The 10,027-nt window shown below is 40.9% G+C and overlaps 1 long non-coding RNA gene across 1 annotated transcript; it reads left to right on the forward strand.

Annotated features, from left to right (window-relative positions):
* The first annotated feature begins 6,806 nt into the window (after nt 1-6,806).
* LOC133729355 (uncharacterized) lies at nt 6,807-8,993 on the forward strand. Its single transcript, XR_009856342.1, has 4 exons — nt 6,807-7,590; nt 7,682-7,831; nt 7,924-8,455; nt 8,546-8,993. It is a non-coding gene; the product is annotated as an uncharacterized LOC133729355 (long non-coding RNA).
* Nucleotides 8,994-10,027: the final 1,034 nt, after the last annotated feature.

A 10,027-nucleotide genomic window follows, 5' to 3' on the forward strand; every position in this document is an offset into this window, starting at 1 on the left:
GAGGAGGAGAAAAAAAGTACAACACGTCCTTCACTCTTCGAGATTGAACATGTAGACATCATAACTCCCCCTGATGTCGATATCTCCCCCTGATTGCTACAATCATGGGAGTTCGGATAACTTTCTCAATCCGATGCTCTTCACATGTTTCTCGAAGGTGGATTTAGGTAACGACTTAGTGAATAAGTCCGCTACATTATCCTCTGATCGGATTTGATTCACTTCAATCTTTAGAAGCGATTGTTGTTGCTGATTATAAAAGAATTTAGGTGATATATGCTTGGTGTTGTCGCCCTTGATGAAACCCAACTTCATTTGTTCAATACAAGTTGCATTATCCTCATAAATGCATGTAGGTTCATCCGTGGTAGACTTCAAACCACAACTTCCTTGAATATGTCTAATTATAGACCTTAGCCATATACATTCACGCACGGCTTCATGTAGAGCAATAATCTCTGCATGATTTGAGGAAGTAGCAACAAGGGTCTGTTTTGTAGACCTCCAAGGTATCGCAGTGCTTCCCATGGTAAAGACATAACCTGTTTGGGAGCGACCTTTGTGATGGTCAGAGAGGTACCCTGCATCAGCAAAATCCATCAAAACATCGTTGTCATTTTGATGGAGGGAATTAGGGAGACGCCGGCCACCATGGACGGCGGCGGCAACATGGCCGGCGGCAATTTCTTGGACGGTGGCGTTTTGCCCCTTGGGGTCCGATCCCAAATTTCTGTCATTCATTTTCTCTCTGTAGGGATAAAATAGGCCCATATCAGTCGTACCTCTTAGGTATCAAAAAATTGTCTTTACACCAATCCAATGGTGGCGTGTTGGCGCAGAGCTATGACGAGCTAACAAGTTCACTGCGAATGAGATGTCCGGTCTTGTGCCTTGAGCTAAGTACAATAATGCGCCTATTGCACTTAAATAGGGCACTTCGGCCTCTAATGATTCTTCATCCTCATCCTTTGGACGAAACGGATCTTTTCCAGGCTCAAGACTACGGCTAATCATGGGAGTACTCACAGGCTTTGCTTTATCTTCATTAAAGTGCCTTAGAGAATTTTCTGAGTATATGCAGACTGATGGATCAAAATCCCATCACTACGGTGCTCGAGTTCTAAACCGAGACAAAACCGTGTTTTCCCAAGATCTTTCATCTCGAATTCGGATTTCAAGTATTTAGCAGTTTCCTTCAACTCATCTAGAGTTCCAATTAGGTTCATGTCATCGACATAAACTGCTACGATTGCAAATCCGAAACTTGTTCTTTTAATGAACACGCATGGGCATATTTCATTATTAATATATCCCTTCCCAATCAAGTAGTCACTTAGACGGTTATACCACATCCGTCTGGATTGTTTTAATCTATATAGTGAATGTTTTAATCTTATTGAAAATGCGCTCCGTGGTTTAGAGCCACTTGATTTTGGTAATTGAAGTCCATCTGGAACCTTCATATATATCTCTGAATCTAGATCCCCATATAGTTATGCTGTAACCACATCCATAAGCTGCATGTCAAGTTTTTTGGAAACTACCAAACTGACAAGGTAGCGGAACGTTATAACGTCCATTACGGGAGAGTACGTTTCCTCGTAGTCGATTTCAGGGCGTTGAGAGAAACCTTGCGCCACGAGGCGGGCTTTATAACTAACCACCTCATTTTTCTCATTACGCTTTCTAACAAAGACCCATTTATGGCCAACATGTTTTACATCTGGGGGTGTCTGCGTTATAGGCCCAAATACTTGTCTCTTTGCTAGTGAATCCAATTCAGCCTGGATCGCATCTTTCCATTTAGGCCAATCCACTCTTCGTTGACATTCTTCGACAGAGCGAGGTTCGACATTATCATATTCTATAATTCCTTTTGCAACATGATATGCAAATGCATCAGCAATAGCCATAGAACTTCTATCAATCATCTCATGTACACTAGTGTAATTCATGGAGATCTCTCTATTCTCTGGAGTTGGTTCTGACATTGGAGCGTCCCCCAATGATGTCTCTTGGACATAACCATAATCCGGAATATTCTCATGAGATGGATTATTTACATCGATGATTAATGGATTATTTTGTGCCAAACTCGCTTTCTTTCTTGGGCGAGAATCCATCGAACCTATGGGCCTCCCGCGCTTCCTGACAGGAGCTGTGGGCCTAGCCATTGCGTCACCCATATAGGGGACGTTGGTGCCATGCTCATGTACTCTTGAGGTAGCGTCATGTCCTCTAGTTTTAGGGACATCAATCCTTACAGGCACGTTTGCAGCAGGTATGTGTGATCTCGTCACTTTAGCGATATCAGAAAACGCATCAGGCATCGATTCTGCTACGTTATGAAGATCGAGAATTCTCCGCACTTCAATTTCGGACTGTGCGGTTCGAGGATCAAGATGAGACAGAGTGGGGACAGACCACGATAATTCCTGTCGTTCATGTTGAACATTTATGTTCTTATCTCCCCCTAACGACGGGAAGACTGTCTCATCAAAGTGACAATCCGCAAATCTAGCGGTAAAGAGATCGCATGTCAAGGGTTCTAAGTAGCGGAAAATTGTTGGAGAATCATATCCAACATAAATGCCTAATCGTCGTTGAGGACCCATTTTAGTGCGCTGTGGCGGCGCAATTGACACATAAACTGCACACCCAAATATGCGTAAGTGTGAGACATCAGACTCATACCTAGTCACCATCTGGGACACAGAAAAGGGTTGATTGGCAGTGGGTCGTAGACGAATAAGCACAGCTGCATGCAATGTTGCATAGCCCCAAGAAAAAATAGGGAGATTGGTGCGCATTACCAATGCCCTAGAGACCATTTGTAGTTGTTTAATGGCAGCCTCTGCCAGACCATTTTGGGTGTGAACATGAGGAACTGGATGTTCAACGTCAATCCCAATGGACATGCAATAATCATCAAAAGTTTATAATGTAAACTCTCCAGCATTGTCTAATGTTATAGACTTAATAGGATGATCAGGGTGGTGAACCCTTAACTTAATAATTTGAGCTAGGAGTTTAGCAAATGCAGCGTTCCTTGTGGACAAAAGCATGACATGTGACCAGCGTGTCGATGCATCAACCAACACCATAAAATATCTAAATGGTCCGCATGGTGGTTGAATAGGTCCACAAATATCACATTGGATTCTTTGCAAGAATGGTATATTTTCTTTAGTGTCCTTTGCATAGGATGGTCTCGATCCTAATTTTGCTAAAAAGCAGGCTTTGTAGAGCTAATGATGGGCTTTAGAAACAACCAATGAAGATTTTGGTTGAGCCACGAAGTCACAATTGACTGTTGAAGCAAAATTTGGAGACAAAAGAACATTGGTGGCGTCAAAGCCACCCTTATGCAGCAGGGGGACGGTGGCGCCCGCCAGTGAAGGCCGGTTTTGGGGGTGAACGGCGCCGTGAGGCGCAGGGGCTCTTTCGTGGTCCAAAATCCGATTTTTACTTCTTTTCGTTCTGAAAAATGGATGTCTGTGTGAAGTTTTTAATATTCGGATTATCATATCACGACTTGGGTGTCCCAAACGGTCATGCCAAAGCCTATATGTGTCGGAATCCCATAAATCATCTCTCATAACATGATTGGATTCAATTATTCGAATAGTGGTTGCATACAACCCACTAGATCGACACATAAGATTCTCTAAGACTATTTTATGTCCGTAGTCATTAGATGTGATGCAAAGAAACTCTTGTCCATTCTCACAATGTGTTTCTACATGAAAACCATTGGCTCTTATATCTTTGAAGCTCAATAGGGTTCTTCCTGCCCTAGGAGCATAAAGAGCTTCGGTGACATTTAAAGTTGTGCCATTTGGCAACATAAATTGGGCTGGCCCTCTACCATGAATCAATTGAGATGATCCAGCCATCGTAGTCACGGAAGATTGAGAAGGCGTCATCCATAAGAATAGTTGCCTATTTTGAAGGATGGTATGTGTAGTTGCACTATCCACGAGGCATTCTAGCTCTCCGGGAAACATACTGAAAAATAATAAAGTTCAAAATTAAAATATGTCCAAGACATTGAATAAAATAAATCGAGACTTTATTAATAATAGCCAATGATTACATCAAAGTTTCTTGACCAAAATCTAATCCAACATAAAAATCAAACTGTAGACAAATTGTAGTCACTCAATCTGTTCGGTAATTTCAATTTGGTTGTGACCAGGTAAGGTAAGGCGAGATTTTGGTGAAGTATTGCTCACTTTTAAAACCGTTCTCTCAGTTCAAACCTTTCCTAGACATCACAATTACTCTTGAGTACGCCTAGTGAGAAAGAGTTAATACAATAAGTCATTTTATTGATTAAGGCATAATTGCCATTACATAATTCTTGTAAAAAAAAATAAAGGACTATACTAATCAAAATCTGCAGCATCCTTGTGCAATTCCTTGTCAGATTTGAAGTCCGCTATGGTGAGATTGACATTGGCATCATCACCATCTTCTTCTTCGGCAAGATAGGCTTCATGCTCTCTAAAGTCTCTATATGCCTTGTAATGCGCAGCTAATTGATTGCTTGCATTGCATTGCTTGAACCAATGCTCACTTGATCCACATCGATGACACATGTCATTATGATTGCCTCCCTTTAATTGAGGTGCATTGTTTGCACTAGGGTGGCGTCCCCTAGAGGAGTTGGCGCCATTCCCACTGCCTTGGGCGGCTCCACCACGTCCTGAGCCCCACGACCACCTCTCCCACGTTGCCATGTATTCCACGTGTCCGTCCTTCATTCTGACGGTTTCCTTCCTTTGTAGGGCGGTTGTATGGACCAATACGTCCGTTGTGTCCCTTATTTTTAGGGTTCCGCTCTTTGTGCCCTCCTTTGGGTGCATTATTATAATTCGCCTCTTGAACGCTCTTAGTTCCGACAGGCCTTGAATTATAATTCTTCACGAGGATATTATCATGTTTTTCAGCTACAGACATAACATTAATTAGCTGATGAAACCTAGTGATCCGTCCAATATTGTATTCGGTTCGATATTGCTTTGATACCAAGATTGCAGAGACGGGGAAGGTGGAGAGAGTTTTCTCAATTAGCTCTTGTTCCGTGACAGGTTGTCCACAGAATCCCAACATGGTTTTGAGGCGTAGAGCTTCTGAATTAAATTCAGCTACGAACTTGAAGTCGGCGAATCGTAGATTGCTCCATTGAACTTTCAAGTCGGGGAGGAGGGAGTCCTTGACATTGCCAAATCGCTCTTCTAGCGCAAGCCATAATTCTCTAGCATCCTTGATTGCCATGTACTCCAATCAGAGTGATTTGTCCATTTGACGCCTCATCAAGATAAGGGCGGTGGCATTATTCGTAGCCGTACGCTCGAATAGGAGATCAGGGTTTGGTGCCTGAATTACGGGTAGGATCCCTTTTGAAGTGAGATGGTTCTCAACATCCGTGACCCAACTATGATATTCCGAGCCAGTTGAGTCAAGTATAGGAAAGTCAAGCTTCGGCTTCGACATCTTGGTTAATCGGAGCTTGAAACTTTGAAAACTTGATGTAGTTGGATTGCTCGGTGATGCTAGGCTTGTGCACTAATGAGATGAGGCTGGAATTGTGGCTGAGAAGGCTGCAGATGCAGCTAGGACGCGGACGCTGCAGGGGCAGCAGAGTACACGGGCCGTAGGGGCTGTGGTGATGTTGCAGGAGTAGCGATGCAGGGATGAAGGTGCTCGGGCGCTCAGGCGGGCAGCAGGGAGCGCAGGGGCCCGTAGCACTGGGCGTGCTTGGGGCAAGCTGCAGGGGATGCCTAGGCTAGCTCGGGCTAGAGGCTGTAGCATATTTTGGTGAGAAGAGTTTTCGGGTTTTTGGGTTTTGTTTTGTGGTTAGAACTCGTGCTGATAACGTGTTTAAGAATAAAGGATTCGAGAGAGAATTGATGAGAGAATTATGTATTCAATATTGAGAATAAGAGCCCTATATATAGGGATTACAAAGTACATGTTCTAACATTACAAGAAAAACTATTCCGTATATGACTAGGAATTCTAGATCATTCTCTCCTATTACAATCATGAAACTAATCCTAGTTTGAATAGGCACACAAAACTGATTTTCCTTCAACAATTTTGACATTTTTTGAATTGGTTACCAAAAGAAATTACAGATGCATGGATGATATTTTGATACTTTCACTGCTTCATTTTGTTCCACATGTTAATTATTGTGCTTAAAGAATGGAATAATGCTTGACTATTTGTTCCCTTCTACAAGGGAATGAAAAGGGGAGATCAAACTACAACAAAATTGGTACAAAGGACTGTCAATATGACATTTCATTCCCTTCTGTACGTTCTTTTCATTCTCTTACTTTGGGTATCTGATAATTTCTTGATAACACTAACCTTGACAAGCATTTGCTCATCCTAGCAATCTCCCTGCCATGTAGCTTAACCTTTTGTGATTTTCTCTTTAGTGTAGCAGATTCTTAAAGAGAAAAAGTGAATTCGATACTTAAAAACAACACAATTCGTACAAGAAAACGCCTTGTCTGATCAGTTTTGCTTTTTTTGGTTTAATTGAGTCTCTTTTAGTCTTCACCTTGCTGAGGAAGTGAAGTCTTCACCTTGCTGAGGAAGTGATCGACAGCCTCTTCGAGGAAGGAAACTCAACGCGTGCGTTCTACACTCATGCGTGGTGCTGACACGTGGTAGCGGATTCGCTGGGAAGGATCCTGGGTTATAGTGTTATACAAAAGGAAAGTGGGAAAAAGGTTTAAAATTTTGATAACGCTCCATCTCCCTCTCTCTCTCACTATAAAACTCTCAGTTCTCTCAGATTCTCTGTCTCTCTCTCTCTCGATCACGACAATGTCCGGCGCTCGCTCGACTCAGACTCCTGCTTATTCTCCACCAGCGGCCTCGTCAAGTTCGGCTCCTCCGGTGGCTTCGCTGAGTAGCTAGCGAGATGGAGCAGAAGTTGACACTCGAGACGACGACGGCCGTGGCTGTTGTGCCGCCGGCGTCGTCGATTCCGCAGAGACTGGGGTTCAGGACGGTCGGTAAGAAAATTCAAGTCAGAGCCAATCACTTCCTGGTGCAGGTTGCAGACAGAGACCTCCACCATTACGATGCAAGTTTTTATTTTTCTTTTTAATTGCAAAAATATTTTATTCATGTAAATTTATGCTTTTACTGCACCTGCGGAAAATTTTGTTTATGCGGTATTCTATTTCTGAGTTAAAATGATGAGAGAAGGTGGTGGTTTTTTTTTCCTCATATTCTGAAGAAAATGAAGTTTCATCACACTTGAATAATCCTTGATTGCCAATGTACGTAGAGTTTTTGACATTTATATGTATCTGAAATAGGTTACCAACTTACCATTACCCCAGAAGTTGCATAAAAAAAATCCACAGGGATGTGATGAACCAACTGGTTCGTTTGTATTCCGAGACGCAATTAGGCAAGAGAATTCCTGCTTATGATGGCATGAAGAGCCTCTATACAGCAGGGCCATTGCCATTTTCCTCCCAGGAGTTTGTTGTCAAATTACTTCCAAATATAATGATGGTCGACTGGTCGTGCTGCAGGGTCTTCAACTTCTTCGAAAAGGTTATTGCTCATTGCTCGAGTTTTTGTTTTCTTATTCTAGTTCTTTCTGTGTTTTGAAGCTTGTTTGAATTTAATATCTTTTCAATTACAGAAAGGATCGAGAATTTAAGGTGGCTCTCACTTTGGCTAATAAGCCAGACCTTTATCAACTACAACAGTTCTTGCGCAGCCACCATGTTGAAACACCTCAAGAGGCAATACAAGTTCTTGATGTTGTTCTTAGAGCTACACCATCGGAAAAGTAACAATCTGATCTACTCCTTATAAAACTTTTTTTGATTCCTTTTTCTGTCATAGTTTTATGTTGTTTCATTTTGTTTTTTTCTATCTCAGGTACACTGTTGTTGGGAGGCAGGGCCGGCTCTGAGCAGGTGCATTGAGTGCGACAGCACAGGGCCCCGAATTGAGAGGGCCCCAAACTTTTTTCTTTAAGCCTTTATGTTTGCAAGATTGAATATATCAATACTAGAATTCAGACACGGAACACTAACACTGATATGAAATAGGGCCTCAGATTTTATATTTTTATATCTATTTATATAAACAATAAGCCTTAAAAGAAAAAATAGGGCCACATACACTAAATCCTTATCCTCTGCTCTTAGTTTTTCGCATTCACTTTCTCCTCTACAATAATATAATTAGCTAGTTAGTTTGGTACGTACCTGATGCCATGGCTAGGGCCCTCAATTCTCATCGACCCCTTTCCCTATTCCCATCGATCTCTTCTATCCTTTTTCTTTCTCTAATTGCTCTAAAATATCCCAGATTAGTTCTCTCCCACTTCAAGTCTTCATTCTTCAATCAGTGATTTAGAGGCAAAATGAAGCTCATCAGTAATCCCTACACCCTAGTCATGACTCAGGTATGATTAATTGATTTGTACCCACATATAAATAAATGTTTCTCTAGTATAGTACTCCTAATGGTTTGATTTGTTTTTCAAATTGCAAAGGCCTAGCAATCTTCTGGAAATTGAGAAATGTAAATCAAGGATTGGAGAGGTCAAGGAGTGAGGAAACTCAAGAGTCTCATGCTATACTTTGAGTCTTTGTTCTTCAGAGAATCAGGTTTCTCATAACACATTGATTTGCTTGGATTGTCTGGTGATGCTGTGTTAAAATTTAGAAGCATGCAGATCAAATGGACTAGCTTTGAAAATTCAATTGTGATAAACTAATTGATGATTTTGCAGCTAAGAAGGCAAGTAGATTGATTTTCAAATGAAAGCCTGATGCTGATATATCAATCGACACTTTGCTAGAAGAATGTGTTATTTTGAGGGTTTTATGTCAGATCTTTTTGTAATTTTTTTTTTTGCTGCAAATTTTTCATTTGTATTGAATATTTGGCCTCTTTTGTAGGCTCATCTAATGAGGTATAATTGATTAGACATTGTTGGATATTGTCAGTTGTTCAAATATAAGTTTCAATTATAAATTTGATGAGATTTCGATAATTTTGACTACCTAAATTTTCATACGAGACTACAACTTAGAGGGCCGCATTTTAAACTTTCGCACGGGGCCTCCGAAAAGTTTGAGACAGCTCTGTTGGGAGGTCATTTGTCTCTACTGAGCTTGGGCCAAAAGGCAGTCTAGGTGAAGGTTTGGAATACTGGAGAGGTTTTTATCAAAGTCTACGCCTAATCCAGATGGGACTTTCCCTTAATAGTGGTATTGTTTTGATTTTATTTTCTATGTTTTGAGCATTATACCAACTCAGACAAAATGCCTTTGCTCCAACTCTGATTCAAATTAATATTGCAGATGTGTGTGTGAGATTTTTTTTTGAACCCATTTTGGTGACTGAGTTTCTTGCCAAACATTTTAACCACACTGATCGCACCAAGCATTTGCCTAATCGTGATTGTATAAAGGTACATACAAGGCCGTCCCGTGACAAAGTGAGGCCTAAGGCAAAGGTTAGAGAGAGGCAATTCTAAAATCTAAACTAAAAAAAAAAATGGCAAAAAAAAAAAAAGTCATTACATTTGGTTCAACACTCTCTGCTACATTTTCCACCACATTTGGTTCAACACTCTCTGCTAGATTTTCTAGCACACTTGGTTGAGTTGGTTCAACACTTTCAGCTAGATTTTCTACCACATTTGGTTCAACACTCTCTGCTACATTTACATTTTCAACTACATCTTCTTCTACAACGTACTGGCACTAAATTCTCTATTGGACTTGCTACTGTCTCTTCTCCTGATCCTGTAGCTTTTTCTTTAACAGTTACATACTTATCTAGTGCTCCTTTTTGGGATTGAATTAGCTTTTCTATCCTTCTTTTTTTCTTAAGAAATCAAACAACTATTCAATTATTCAAGGAGTCTAATAAAAAACAAAACGAACAAGAATTTCATATTCCAACCAAAAACAAAGAGAACAATTCAACCTTTCTAAAATGATGAAGAGCAATAAAACCTGGTTAT

The sequence above is a fragment of the Rosa rugosa genome, chromosome 2, assembly GCF_958449725.1.
Source record: "Rosa rugosa chromosome 2, drRosRugo1.1, whole genome shotgun sequence".
Taxonomy (NCBI): Eukaryota; Viridiplantae; Streptophyta; class Magnoliopsida; order Rosales; family Rosaceae; genus Rosa; species Rosa rugosa.